General features: G+C 45.7%; 1 long non-coding RNA gene across 4 annotated transcripts; it reads right to left on the bottom strand.

Moving 5' to 3' along the window:
* Positions 1-10,465: 10,465 nt before the first annotated feature.
* LOC127305161 (uncharacterized) lies at positions 10,466-14,106 on the bottom strand. 4 transcript variants are annotated; one of them, XR_007853707.2, is made up of 4 exons: positions 13,409-14,106; positions 12,948-13,193; positions 11,024-12,810; positions 10,466-10,861 (listed from the first exon to the last, which is right to left on the bottom strand). It is a non-coding gene; the product is annotated as an uncharacterized lncRNA (long non-coding RNA). The 4 variants fall into 4 exon arrangements; XR_007853706.2 differs by having other exon boundaries at positions 10,466-12,284; positions 12,704-12,810; positions 13,409-14,088; XR_007853708.2 differs by having other exon boundaries at positions 10,466-12,810; positions 12,948-13,138; positions 13,409-14,093.
* Positions 14,107-14,475: the final 369 nt, after the last annotated feature.

Raw genomic sequence — 14,475 nt, 5'->3', positions numbered from 1 at the left:
TAAACTTTTGAAGTTGTGGGTCGAACCAGGTGTACGTGTGTGGGATGAACACGCCGAATAGGAATTTGACCTACGAGCGTTGTTATTCGTAACCATCAATGATTGGCATGCTCTTAGTAACATTTTAGGACAGACGAACAAGGGATACACTGGATGCACACACTATTTAGATGAGACTGAAAGTAAATATTTGGAAAAATGTAGAAAAAATGTGTACCCGTACAATCACCGTTTTCTTCCGCGCAGGCATGCCTTAAGGAAAAAAAAGGCAAGCATTTAAATGGCGAGGCAGAACCCCATCCGAAGCCTGTCCTCCGTAGTGGTACTGATGTATTTGAGATGGTCAAGGATTTAAATGTAATCTTTGGGAAGGGTCCAGGTAGACGACCTATTCCGAATGACGCTGACGGACATGCGCCCATGTGGAAGAAGAAATCTATATTTTGGAAGCTAGAATATTGGAAAATCCTGGAAGTTCGCTCTGGAATCGACGTGATGCACCTGAAGAAGAATCATTGTGTGAATATTCTAGGTTTCCTGGGCGTGTATAGGAAGATAAAAGATAGACCAGAAGTATGGGAGGACCAGCAACGTCATAAAGGACGAGACAGAAATCATCTAGGGCAGTTTCAAGGGCCTGCCAGCTACGCTCTTACCAAAGAAGAGAAGGAAATATGTTTTGAAGCCCTATTTAGTATCAAGGTTCCGTATGGTTTCTCATCGAATATAAAGGGAATAGTAAATATGAAAGAGAAAAAATTCCAGAACCTAAAATCTTTTGATTGCCACGTGCTTATGACACAATTGCTTCCGGTTGCATTGAGGGGACTTCTACCAGAAAATATTCGACTTGCCATTGTGAAGATATGTGCATTCCTCAATGCAATTTCTCATAAGGTAATGGATCCAAAAAGTTTGTCAGGGTTACAGCTTGATGTGGTTGAATGTCTTGTCGGCTTCGAGTTGTTGTTCCGACCATCCTTCTTCAATATTATGACGCACCTCCTGGTTCACCTAGTCGATGAGATTAGAATTCTCGGTCCTGTATTTTTACACAATATGTTCCCCTTCGAGAGGTTCATGGGAGTCCTAAAGAAATATGTTCATAACCGCGCTAGGCCAGAAGGAAGCATGTCAAAGGGCTACGGAACAGAGGAGGTCATTGAGTTTTGTGTTGACTTTCTTGCTGACCTTAAGCCGATTGGTGTTCCTGAATCTCGGTATGAGGGGAGGCTGACTGGGAAAGACACACTTGGAAGGAAAGCAACGGTATGCAGGGACAAGCTTTCTTTCAATCAAGCACACTACACAGTTAACTATACAATTCCAGCTTAGTGGCTCCGTACATCGAGGAACACAAGAATATTGTACGACAACTAAACCCGGGCCAGCCGAGTCCTTGATTACACTTCAACACATGAAGACCTTCAGCAGTTGGATGCAGACACATCTCATGAGTAACACCACTGTTGGAGACCATATGTACTTGTTGGCCAGGTTACCATCTTCGAATATATGTACATTCCAAGGGTACTAGATAAATGGGAATACATTTTACACGATCGGCCAAGATAAAAAGAGCACCAACCAAAACAGTGGTGTTCGCTTTGATGCAAAAGGCGAGAATGGACATACCACCACATATTATGGGTACATAGAGGAGATATGGGAACTTGACTATGGACCTACTTTTAAGGTCCCTTTGTTTCAGTGCAAATGGGTGAAGCTCAGCAGGGTACAGGTAGACGATAAGTACGACATGACAACAGTGGATCTCAACAATCTTGCATACATGGACGAGCCATTCGTCCTAGCCAACGATGTGGCTCAAGTTTTCTACGAGAAGGACATGTCTAGCAAACCGAGAAAAAGAAAACAGCAAAAGAATACATCAACCGAGGAGCCAAAGTGCCACATAGTTCTTTCGGGGAAAAGAAACATCGTGGAAGTGGATGACAAGACAAACATGTCAGAACATTATAATAAGTTTCATGAAATTTAGCCCTTCACGGTGAAAATTGACCCAAACATCCTGCTAAATGATGAAGATTCTCCATGGCTACGGCGCAGAAGAAACCCACAACACTAGATGGCGATGTTCGCGATATTTAAAACTTTTATGTAATAATGCATTCTTAATAGTTCCCAAGACAATCTCTACATTTATGTAATAATGAGAACCCTCCTTTTGTACCCTGAGCTACTGGTTGTTGGGTGTATACTAGCAGCTTCCGGGCGGGAGTCCTGCTTGCGGGAAGAGTTCCCTCGGACAGAGCTTCCGAAGATGTCTAAGACGGCCGGCCATCTAAGACATCTTCGAGAAGCTCCATCGGAGAGGTTCTTTCCTTCCTGGTCACCGTCGTCAGGTGTATACCAGCTCCCGGGAAGCTCTCTCTGCTCTCCCCTCCTTTTGTACACTGAGCTACTTGTTGTTGGGTGTATACCAGCAGCTTCCGGGCAGCCTGCTTGTGGGAAGAGTTCCCTCAGATGAAGCTTCCGAAGATGTCTAAGACGGCCAGCCGTCTGAGACATCTTCGAGAAGCTCTGTCGGAGAGGCTCTTTCCTTCCTGGTCATCGTCGCCGGGTGTATACGAGCTCCCGGGAAGCTCTCTTTGATCTCCCCTCCTTTTGTACCCTGAGCTACTGGTTGTTGGGTGTATACTAGCAGCTTCCGGGCGGGAGTCCTGCTTGCGGGAAGAGTTCCCTCAGACGGAGCTTCTGAAGATGTCTAAGACGGTCGGCCATCTAAGACATCTTCGAGAAGCTCCGTCGGAGAGGATCTTTACTTCCTGGTCGCCGTCGCTGGGTGTATACCAGCTCCCGGGAAGCTCTCTCTGCTATCCCCTCCTTTTGTACCCTGAGCTACTGGTTGTTGGGTATATACTAGCAGCTTTCGGCCGGAGTCCTACTTGCGGGATGAGTTCCCTCGGGCGGAGCTTCCGAAAATGTCTAAGATGGCCGGCCATCTAAGACATCTTCGAGAAGCTCCACCGGAGAGGCTCTTTCCTTCCTGGTCGCTGCCTCCTCTCTCGCTGCACTCCCCCGGAGGGGCTATATATAGCGGCGTGCTCCCAGATAATCCCCTCCCCCCAGATAACCCCCCCCCCCCCCCCGATAAGGTGAACACCAGATAAGCCTCACCCAGATTAAGCCCCCCCCCTCCCCTCTTTTGTCCCGGGATGAGCCGCCACCCGGGATAAACTAACCCACCATCTCGGTCGAAGCCACCAACCCCAGATAAGGCTCCCTCATATTACTTTAATTAAATTTAAAATAAAACAACGACAACGACTTTATTGAAATTTAACTAGATACTTTAACTAAATTTAAACTAAAATAACAACTACGACTCTATTGGAATTTAACTAAATACTTTAACTAAATTTCAACTAAAATAACGACTTTGACTAGTTCTTTCGCGCATCCGCTGCTGCCCTCCTGGCTACCGCCTCCTGTGGTAGCTGCTGCTACAACTCCTCCTCACGATGACGCTTATGCATCTCCTCACTATCCAGCTCCGCCACACGCCGCCGCTTATGCAGTGCCTGGAGACCCTGCCTCTCCAATGCTTCTATGGTAGCCGGTAGCGCCACCACCTCCCACTCCTCTATCTCCGCAAGCTGCGGGTCCACCTCCACCGGCACTGGGTGCGGCGACAGGTGTGGCGGCGGGGGCATTGTGAAATGGGTTAGGGTTCGGTGAGTGAAGTGGGAGGCGGGGACGCAGGAGCTATTTATAGAGGCGTGTAGGCGGGAAATCTCCCCGCGGCATCGTGGCGGGAACGGGAAACTTTCCTGGGCGATTTTAATGAATATCTTATTAAAAAACACTAGAAAAGAAACAGGAAAAAACACTAGAAAAAAGCAGTAAAAGTACTAAAAGCACTAGAAATAAACACAGAAAAAACCTAGAAAAAACACTACAAAAGCCTCCCATTGGCCTGGAGCCACAGTCCACGGATTGAGCTCCAGACCGTTGGATTAAAATGGTCAGAGCCGTTGGATCTTTCTATACCACGGATCCACCCCTTTTGTCCCAGCCCGAGCCATCAGCCGGACAACCCCCCCCCCCCCCCCCCGTTTCTAGCGGCCCGAGCCACCAACCGGGACAAAGGGGGGTATTTAAACTTTACCGCCATCTCGGTCGAATCCATCGACCAGGACAATGGAGGCCAGCCGCGCGAGGAGACGCCGCCAGGCTGCCCAAATCTCCGGCCGCCGCCCCACGCGCCTGCCGCAACCACGAGGCCGTTGACGCCGGCCTCCACCCCACGTGCCACCGCCGGTCGCTGCCCCAAGGTATACCTCCGGCCCCAATTTAGTTAGTGTTAGGGTTAGTTTAATTTAGGTTAGGGTTAGTTAATTAGTTAGGGTTAGGGTTAGGTTTAATTTAGGTTAGGGTTAGTTTGATTTTAGGGTTAGATAATTAGTTAGGGTTAGGGTTTTCTTGCCGCTATTTAAAAATTTGCTGCTCTGTAAAAATTGGCGCTATACTCCGATCCGAAATCACCGCTATGTAAAAATTGTCCCCCCCATGCGAATGTTACCCCGATCCGACATCGCCCCTATGTAAAAATTATTCCCCATATGTACATTACGATCGACGAGCCCTACGTTACGACGACCCCCTACGTTCATTATGTGGTCACTGGCATCCCCCTCTCCATGTACGTTACGACGACCCCCTATGTTCATTATGTGGTCACAAGCATCCCCCTCTCCCCGTATGTTACGACGACCCCCTACATTCATTATGTGGTCACCGGCATCCCCCTCTCCCCGTACGTTACGACAACCCCCTACGTTACGTCATCACCGGCATCCCCCTCTCCTTCTACGTTACGCTGACATTATTATTATTATGTACTCGCGATTAACTCAAAATTAATCATGTACTTATCGATTTAATATTTTGCGGAGACAATGGATTCATTCCATCGAGACTTCGAGCAGGAAGACATGGTTGAGGACATAATCCGCGAAGCCAACCGAGAAGCCACCGACTCCGTTGATGGAGAAGCCGGTGGCTTCGTTGATGGAGAAGCCGACGACTCCGGTGATGGAGAAGCCGACGGCTCCGGTGAAGGAGAAGCCGACAGCTCCGGCGAGGTATATATACATGTATATGTTCACTAGAGTCATTAATGGAATTCTATATGTACATGTATATAAATTAATGAATGTTTATTCTCTTAGACCTCTCAAGATAAGTTGGACAAACGAGGCCCGGCAAAGAAGTTGGGAAAAAAAGACCACTTCACAATTAGTTATATCACCTTCTCGCGAACCGATCGATGGAACCCACGAAGACCGCAACAACATTTAGAAATCGGTGCGGAGTTATGGTTAGGGATCGCATCCCTGTTAGAGAATGGAACAAGAGCAAAAAAAGGTGCCCCAAAGTGAGTTTGTTCCCAATAGGTTTAAAGGCAAACTTTTTGACGATCTTATGGCACATTTCACCCTGCCAGAATTGGAGACGCATATTGAGATGGACAAGCAGAGGGAAAAAGTGAAGAAGTGGGCTCTTATGAAGATGGGCGAACTATTCCGGCAGTGGAAGAAGCGATTATGGGCAAGTTATAAGGAGAACAAGAAACCTCTAAAATTCGAAGGCTATCTAGCGAAGCAGGAGCATAACTGGGATGTATTTGTGGAGTAGGAAGACCAAGGCTCGAACCCGGGTGGGCAGCATGCGCTCCCGCGCGCCTTGTCACCAGACCGACGGTTTGTTCTCCAACAAGGCTTTTAGAAGTGCATATAGTGAAGTGCATATCTCGGGTAAATTTGTGTACCGCAAGTCAGGAATTTGTTTTCGAGCTCATTCTCCACGTAACTTTTTTAATAAAAAACAAAAATGGCATTTGAAATAAAGTTTGAAAAAATCCAAAAACAATATCAAGATATGCATAGGGATGTGTTCTACAATCATGTAAAATATCAATGCTAAATATCTTAGACATTGGACTACAATAAAATAATAAATTCTGGCAATTTTTTGAGAGTTTGAAAATGCATAAGTTCAATATATTAAGAGTAGTCATTTTTGTATATCCCAATGTATAAAGTTAAAAGTTAGAAAATTCATTTGGATTGGACGGTGATTTAGGATTCTTCGGATGGCGTAGTTTCTTGTAGTATGACGGACAAGATGATCGCATGTACCAAAATATTAGTTTCAAGTAAGTGTTAGTTTCTTCGTATGATAGACTGAAGACTTTTTGGCGCGTGAAGGTTTTCTGGATTGGTTGTGGTGAGCGTTGGGCGTAGGATTGTCAGTATAAAGCTATTCAAGAAATGTGAATTATCATTGTTTCGATGTTTCTCAATGAAAGATTGGGGCGTTTTTTACCAATTCTTTTGCAAATAAAAAAATCATTCAAGAAAAAGGAAGATCCAGTTTGGGCTAGACCAACAACCTAATTGGGTCGTTATTCTATATGCAGATAGAAACGAGCCCTTCTTTGCCACTCGGTTGAGGATAGATCGACCATCTCTGTTTAACTTGTTTGTCCACTCACCTCTTCTTCCTCCTATGCCAACTGAGCTATCCTAAATTTTTAGAATTAGCTCACAGCTATGGGGGATGAAAGACAAAGAAAGAGATCTTGTATTTAATTATGATCGGAGAAAAGGAAGGGGCGTGGTTGATGTTTTTTGGGGGAACCCGCAGGATGTGGAGACGACCGGCCATAGAATTTACGAAGGCTCATATCCTTGATTAACTATTTCTTTATTGGACTGACCAGAACACAAAAATCATGAATTCGTATTCGATCTTATATTGATATAGAATGGTTGTCAGAAATCACCTGCTCGGATATCGAGTATTAGCCACTGAGCTAGACCACTGAATCCTTTATTTTGTGCAAGGCATATTCAACTAACGAGATTTGCGGTACTGACTTACCAAAAGTAATGGGTGGAGATTGAAATCTGATTAGGTTCATTCATGTAAAAATATATATAATGGTAATGTGCATATTGCTGGAGTTTAGTTACAAGAATTAAGGACGATTAGAGGTCAATTTACTTGGACTAATGAACAAGAAAATCCTCTTAGAGAAGTTACACTTGATTGAATTCGATCTGCTTCATTGAGAGAGGAATCCTTACGCTTTCCATCTAGGGTGTGTGGAGTGACAGTCGAGTTTCCTGAAAGAGGAGAAAACTTGTCATTACAAGAACATTTTTTTCGTATTGAGATTTTATATACCTTTAACTGCATCCAGATTTTTTTAAAACTTTTGAGAGAAGGTTTTTGAATTTTGCAAAAAACATGAACTACCTGGTGCTCCAGGTCCAAATCGCCACGCTCTATCGCAGGTTCATTTTTACACAAAAGGAATCTATAGTTACACAAAAAGATGGAGAGAGTAAAAAAGACTTTGTACAGTACATGACCGCTGCCTCTAGTACAAAATGAGCCAAGGCCGAAGCACCAAGCAAAGCTCCACCAGGCGCACATCACTTGAGAACCCAGGGGAGAGCAAGGGGGAGAGTGAGTTACCGGCGAGGGAGGAGGAGATGGTGGCGGCGACGCTTTCACCGGGGCAGACCGTCTGGGAGCTGGTGCTGGGAGGTGTTGGCGTGATCACGGCACTGTTCGTGATCTCTTCTCCGCTGTAAGTTTCTTTTGTCGCCTCCCGCGAAGCGCACCCGGCGCCTAGCTCCACACATGCACGGCACGAACAAATCAGTGAGTTCCTCTTGGAGCCTCCGGTGAGCGCGCCGGAGCCGGAGCCTGCGCCAGCGAACTATCACTTAACACCATTCACGGCACGGTCACACGGCGTGCTGCTGAGCTCCTTTTGTAGCCTCCCACGAAGCGCACCGGCGCCTAGAAGCAGACCATGCACGGCACGCACACGGCGTCCAAGCGCACCTGGCGCCGGCGAGAGCTAGCAAGATATGCATCGCAAGAACACATCTTTGTGAGTTTCTCTTGGCGCCTCCCGCGAGCGCGCCCAGAGCTGCCCACCTAGCACCGCACCATCCATGACACCATTCACGGCCTGGTCACACGGCGTCCTGCTGAGTTCTTCTCGGCGCCTTCCCGACCGCACCATGCGCTGGCGCCGCCGCCGGCGAGCTAGCGCGAAACCCATGCACAGAATCCTGGTGAGTTCGTCTTGGCGCCTCCTGCGAGATATAATGACACCACCCATGCACCGCACAAACACCGGCATCCAGCCGCGAGCCGCACCCGCACTGCCGGCCGGCGGCGACCTCGCTAGGAAGACAAAAATATGCGGCTTTCTGCGCGCAGCCATGGCATCGGCGTCCCCGAGAGCACTGCCTGCCACCACTGGTCCACCGCCTGCGAGCAGCCGCACCCCCGCCACGAGTCGCTCAACGCTGCTCTCTGCTCTGCTCTGAGCGTGAAAATGAAAGAAAGTACAGTTCCGGCGTGTCCAGAGACTCATAATAATTTGGGCATCCGTAGATCACAATTTCGAAGCTGCTATCTTTTTGTTTCGATTATGTTTTTTTTTCAAACGGCCGATGGCATCCACCACTCCATCTCACTTCTTTCACAGCAAATAATTTACCACAATCTCGCAACCTCTCTCTCTCTCTCTCGTTTCGCATTTGTTTTCTTAGAGGACATTTCCATTCGTTTCTCCCCTAATCCACAGCGCGTTCTGTCGCCTCGTCGACTACCGCGTCTGAAGTCTGAACCGCGGCCACCGTGTCACCATGGGAGCTGCTTCAGAGACCTTGCCCTAGCTACCCCGTCCACTGCCACCTAGGAACCAATGTAACGTCGGCCGTCACGTTAGATTTTGGGGCGACTGTTTCAGTAGCAAGGGAACAGTTCAGTTTAGACAGCACGTTACATTGGTTCCTATTTTGCTCTGCTTCTCTGGTGAATTCCCCCCTTTTTTTATGAAATTGAATTCGTGCTAGTATTTAACTTCTATTATCTACCATTAGCTGGTTTGCTTGTTCATTAGGTTTTATGATCTGATAAGAGTGCCAGATGTAAAAAAACAAATTGAGAAAATGGGCAGCGCCCTTTGATTCATCTTTAACTTGTTCATTACATATAATGGTCCTGATCTATTTAAGTGAATCATTGAATTGTTTATTATCTGCTTGCCATCTCCTACTCTCCACATGAGTCCTTCCTGCAGCTATTCTTTCTGTGCATTTAGACTTCACCATGTGTATGATGAAGTTCTTGGACATGGTGCAGTCCAGAACTCACTATTTGGAAAGAGAATAGATGTAGATGTTATTGGTCCTGTGGGTTGGGGCACAAAATAACATGGAAGTCTGATGGTTGATTTTCAGTTTTCTGTCTGTCGGTCATCTAAAAACCGTGTTATCAACAGACTTACCACAATGCTTCAGTGCTTGTCATGTAGCTATGTTGTACCAATTATCTGTTTTATCATCTGATCATGTTAATCATCAGATTTACTAAAATATTTGGCTGCTTGTCTTACACTTATTTGTTTATACTATGCTGCATTTAGATGTTTTCCTTTGCTCGGATTTCTTTACTTCATTCTAAATTCGTTGTCGTCTTTAGCACTTCCCGCTCATAAATGTGTTACTTTTGCTACCGCTGCAGTCCGACATTCAGAGCGATTTGGCGGACTCAGCAGGTTGGGGAGACCAAACCCTACTCATACCTTGCGGTGGTGTTCAACTCCGCCATGTGGGTGGAGTTTGGGATCCCCGCCATGCTCAAGCTGGCCCATGGGCATCGGCATACCCTTGCTGATTGGCTCGGCGTGCCGTTGATGATCGCGAACGTCATCGGCGTCATCGTCGAGCTGATCTACGTGGGCATATTCCTCCGATTCGCGGTTGGCAACCGGCAGCGGACCGTGATCAGCCTCCTCGGCATCGCGTTAGTGTCTGCCACCGTGTTCTCGGTGCTCTGGGTGAAGGGGTGGTCACGGACATTCGTGGGTTACTTCGCGATGTTTTCGGGTGTGGCTATGTACGCCATTCCCGTCTACACCACGGTACGAAACTGATGCAGGTGATTGTGTATAGGTTATCAAAAAAGAAATTGCAACTAACCTGTGTGTATGCATGTTTGCAGCGGGAGGCCTACCGGAACAACGATGTGACCCAGATATCACTGCGTCAGGTACCCAGATTGCCGGCACAAAAAAGTGCCGGCAAAGGCACCAAAAGTGCCGGTAAAGATTTTTCAAGGCACAAAAAAAAGTGCTGCGTTTATTCCAGTCGAGGTAGGTCTTTGCCGGCATTTTTAAAAAAGTGCCACTAATTGTATTTTAAGGCATTTCCAAAAATGCCGCTAGTTAGTATTGCCGGCACTTTTGAAAGATGCCATGAAATCTTTTTGATGGCACTTTCCAAAAATGCCATAGAATCTTTTTGCCGGCACTTTCAAAAAATGTCACGAAATCTTTTTACTGGCACTTTTAAAAATGCCATTGAATCTTTTTGGTGGCACTTTTCAAGATGCCATAAAAAAAATTGACTACACTTTTCAATGATGCCTTATATTACATTTGAAGGCTGTTTTCAACAATGCCTTTGATTATGTTTACATGCACTATTCAAAACAAAGCAATAATCATAGTACTTGCACAAATATATGCAGTTATCATATTGCCTGGTATTTTAATCAAACACAGTAACCTGATCATGCATTAAAATTGTAGCCAGGCATCTAAATTATAGGATATGGAACCAACATTTGCAAGTAGCATCTAAATTACAAAATCATTACATGATCTTTAACCAGCAGCTCGTCCCCAACCTCGCCGGCGAGGTCTCCTCTCCCAGCAGAGCATCTCGCCATGATCTCCGGCAAGCACCACCACGGCAACCTCTGGTCTCTCCAACGGCATTCTTCGACCTCAACTGCATTTCACCTGAAGAAGAGAAGGATCAGAATCATCAAGCATGCACATATCCTACTTGTAATCTGGACTACAGACAGTTGTGGAAGGCATGCCCCTCCCTATTCTCAGATGACCACTAACCATAATAAATCAACAATGACCACGAATCTGAAAAAAAATCATGAACTTAACTATCTCCTGGGAGCTCGTACTGCTGGAAAAAAAGTGTTCTCTGGCTGAGAGCTGATTTTCACATTAGTCTCATGAAGTCAGGTACACAAAGAATTGCAATAGAAGTTAGTGGCAACATAAGATCTTGTTGCTCCAACCAACCTCAGGACAGTGCCCATGGTGATCATGTAGGAATCCCATGTGACTAAAGCACACAAAATAGAGCACCTTCATCCAGACTTTCATCAGATCGTGGAAGCAAAGCATTAATTACCTCTTGGTAGAGAATAGAAGGCATTGAGGATGAGATGAATTCACTCACGGGTGTTACCTGACATCTATGGCACACATATATGCATATGAGAAGTCAGTGCCTTGGCTCGGTAAGGTAAATTCAGTTCTTGGTATATAAACTTATAAAACTACATTTAAACAAATAATATCTATAGTGAACAAATCTTTGAATGTGTAACCACTTCCAAAAAAGCGCAATCAAAGCAAAAGGCATTGTCTGATACAGGATATGCTAAATCAGACAGCAACATCAATTTATCTCAAGTATGATTTTGAGCTAAAAACATATAGGCACATGCAATTTTCTTTGTCAGCAATAACCTTTTTTTTACTAATAGCTATCCTGGCAATCGGAGATTTAGATCACGTACTACTTCCTAGCACAAGTACTTCCTATTACGTGTAAACTGATCCCCTTGTCCATTTCTTTCCAGCGAGTAAATGGATCTGATATGTATGATTTGGTCCTTAGCAACGAATGGAGTTTCTTTTCCACAAAAGTGGTTTGTCGTCTCAAGAGAGAAACATTAAATCATGAGTGAACATCAGAAGTATTAAGAAGAACATAATTCTGGACCTTTTATTGCATTCCTATTCCAGTGGCAGCTTACATCAATCATCTATCACAGATTCGAGGTAAATATACAAGTATCCTTGTGACCAAAATTTATCATAGGAAGAAGCAACAATAACATGGTTTGCACCATTAGTTTTCATAAGCAATGAAAGTGTGGAATGAACAATTCTGTTGTAATGGTTCTAAGGATCTCTGCTGTGCTCGATATCTATGCAGGATGTACATAATAAAATATATACAAAATGCTATGAGTTGGTAAAAAAGGTATCAAGGGTGATGACTAATTTGCACACCAAATTACCTACATTGCTTGTAATAGATCTAGTCGTAGATGAAGAGAACTCCATGGGCACCATGGCCTTAATGTATTTTGTCATTTTACTCCATGAAAATAACAGTCCCACTAACAATCTGGGAGCATAAACATGGTCACTTTACAACATTCATGGTGCGGGAATGGAAATAGAATTATAGGATACACTGTTTTGCAAGATCATAAATATAAAGGGAAACAATGTGCTATATAAAATTATCTAGTTTAAATCTCAGTGACCACTTCAAATTTTCTAGCCATAACAATCTTGATATCTAACAGAACATGTTAACTTTTTCTTCAGGGTAATAAACAACTTATGGACAATGGGTTACCCAGCTGAATTCATTTATATGTAGGTACTAACTTGCCTTTTACTAATTGGAATGTCTTATAGACAATCAAATGTAATCACCACAGACTCCCTTATGGAGGTGTCCTGATGTGAATGGGACAAACAATGTCTGAATCTAAGCTCTTTAAAATGTAGATGGTAGGAACGAAAGAAGGGATATACCTCTGAAGATTTTTCAGAGTCATGCTCAACAGCCGGTCAGCAATTCACGACAGGGCCTCTCTCAGCAGCTCTCAAGGCTTTTTCTCATATATAAACATCACCTCATCCTGTAAAGTTTGTAGAAATTAGCTTACTGAATATTTCTGCCTTGTGAGAAATGACACTGCAAATCAAGCAATAGTCCAAGTGGAGTCCATCAGCATTATATTCAGTAACCTATAGACTCATGGATGGACCAACTTACAGCGAATGTTGTCTTTGGTGGCGATCACTCAGTCTCATTTGTCATGATACCATCGTAATTCAAGAAATGTAGATTCAGTGTTCTGTAGTGCTTGTGTCACATCAGGAACTGTCCAAAGATAGATGGCAGACGCACAAATTGAAGGATCTGCCCCGTGACATCCTCTCGTCAAGGCAAATAGATCAATATTTCTGGGACGCAAAAGCAATACTTTTACCCTTGTGTCCGAACTCCAAACATGCCCTTCTAAAAAGGAAATTCAGAAGAAAAGCCTAACTGGTTACCTAAATAATTTAACAGAGCCATATCACAAACACATAGGCAATATCACCGGCATAGGCAATATCACAAACACATACTGGACACCAATTATCCAGATACCACAATTGAAGTCAGTTCCACACACTTGGCTGTAGAAGGTAGATTAAACATAGCTGGTCCATGGGGAGAAGGCCACGCACCTCAATTCCTCAAACATCATGGCTCGTCGAAGATGTGGCCGCGCGGGCGCCTACCCCGGTGATCAGCGTCCATCGAGTGGGCCCCATCGAGCAGTTTCTCCCGAGGGGCCAAGGTATTGCTGCCACCATGGCCGAAGCTGCGAAGGGGCCGATCCGCGAGGTGGCGGAGGACCGCGACAAGGGGGCTCCCTTCTCCCGGTTTCCACCCGTGGCCGCCCCAACCACACGCGGCCGGAAGACGACGGAGAGGTGGCGCAGAGGATGGGGGCGGCGATCATTATGCGGCCAGCTGAGGACCCGCGGTGGTGGTGGGCGGGCGGGCGGGTACGCCGCCTTCCTTCCCTCGCGGTCGGCGGGCGGAGGACCAGCGATGGCGGCGGGCTGACACGCCGCTTCCCTTCAATCTCGCGGTCGGTGGTGGCAGACGGGGTTGAGGGGGCCGGCGGGACCCCGTGGGGACTGGGGATGGACGAGGCCGCCGCCGCCAGGAGAGATAGAGCTGCGCACGCGGAAGCTCTAATGGAATGGGTGGTTGTGTACAAGTTGGGACTGCGGATTTTTTTTCACATGGACTGCAGATTAATTAATATAATCTAAATGGGCTTATGTGCAAAACAGTCGGGTGCGCATCAGCTTTCCCCGGCACTTTCGCATCAAACTTTTAGCGGCACTTCTCCAGATCGCCAGCGCACTATTATCGGCACCAATTATAACTGCCGTTGACCATCAAAATTTAGTGGCACTGTACCAAATCGCCGGTAATTACTGGACCATTAGGGCATGTACAGCCGTTTAGACACCAGCAGTCTGCAATACAGGGTCACGTCAGCTGTAGACACCAATATAGACGACTGGTACAATAGACTGTCGTTTCAGTTGTCTGTAAAAGCCTGAATCTCCGCACGAAATTAAAAAGTTTCAGGGCCACAAATACCTAGCAACATCCATACAACGGCATGAAAGCAGTCGCTAAGTAGCGAATTTAGCGGAACTAGACCGTCTGGATAATTACCGACGGACTCTCTCTCTCCCCACCTTCTCTCTCCTGTAACTGATAAAAATTCCTA

The sequence above is a fragment of the Lolium perenne genome, chromosome 6, assembly GCF_019359855.2.
Source record: "Lolium perenne isolate Kyuss_39 chromosome 6, Kyuss_2.0, whole genome shotgun sequence".
Lineage (NCBI taxonomy): Eukaryota > Viridiplantae > Streptophyta > Magnoliopsida > Poales > Poaceae > Lolium > Lolium perenne.
This window is presented reverse-complemented; position numbering and strand designations above follow the sequence as displayed.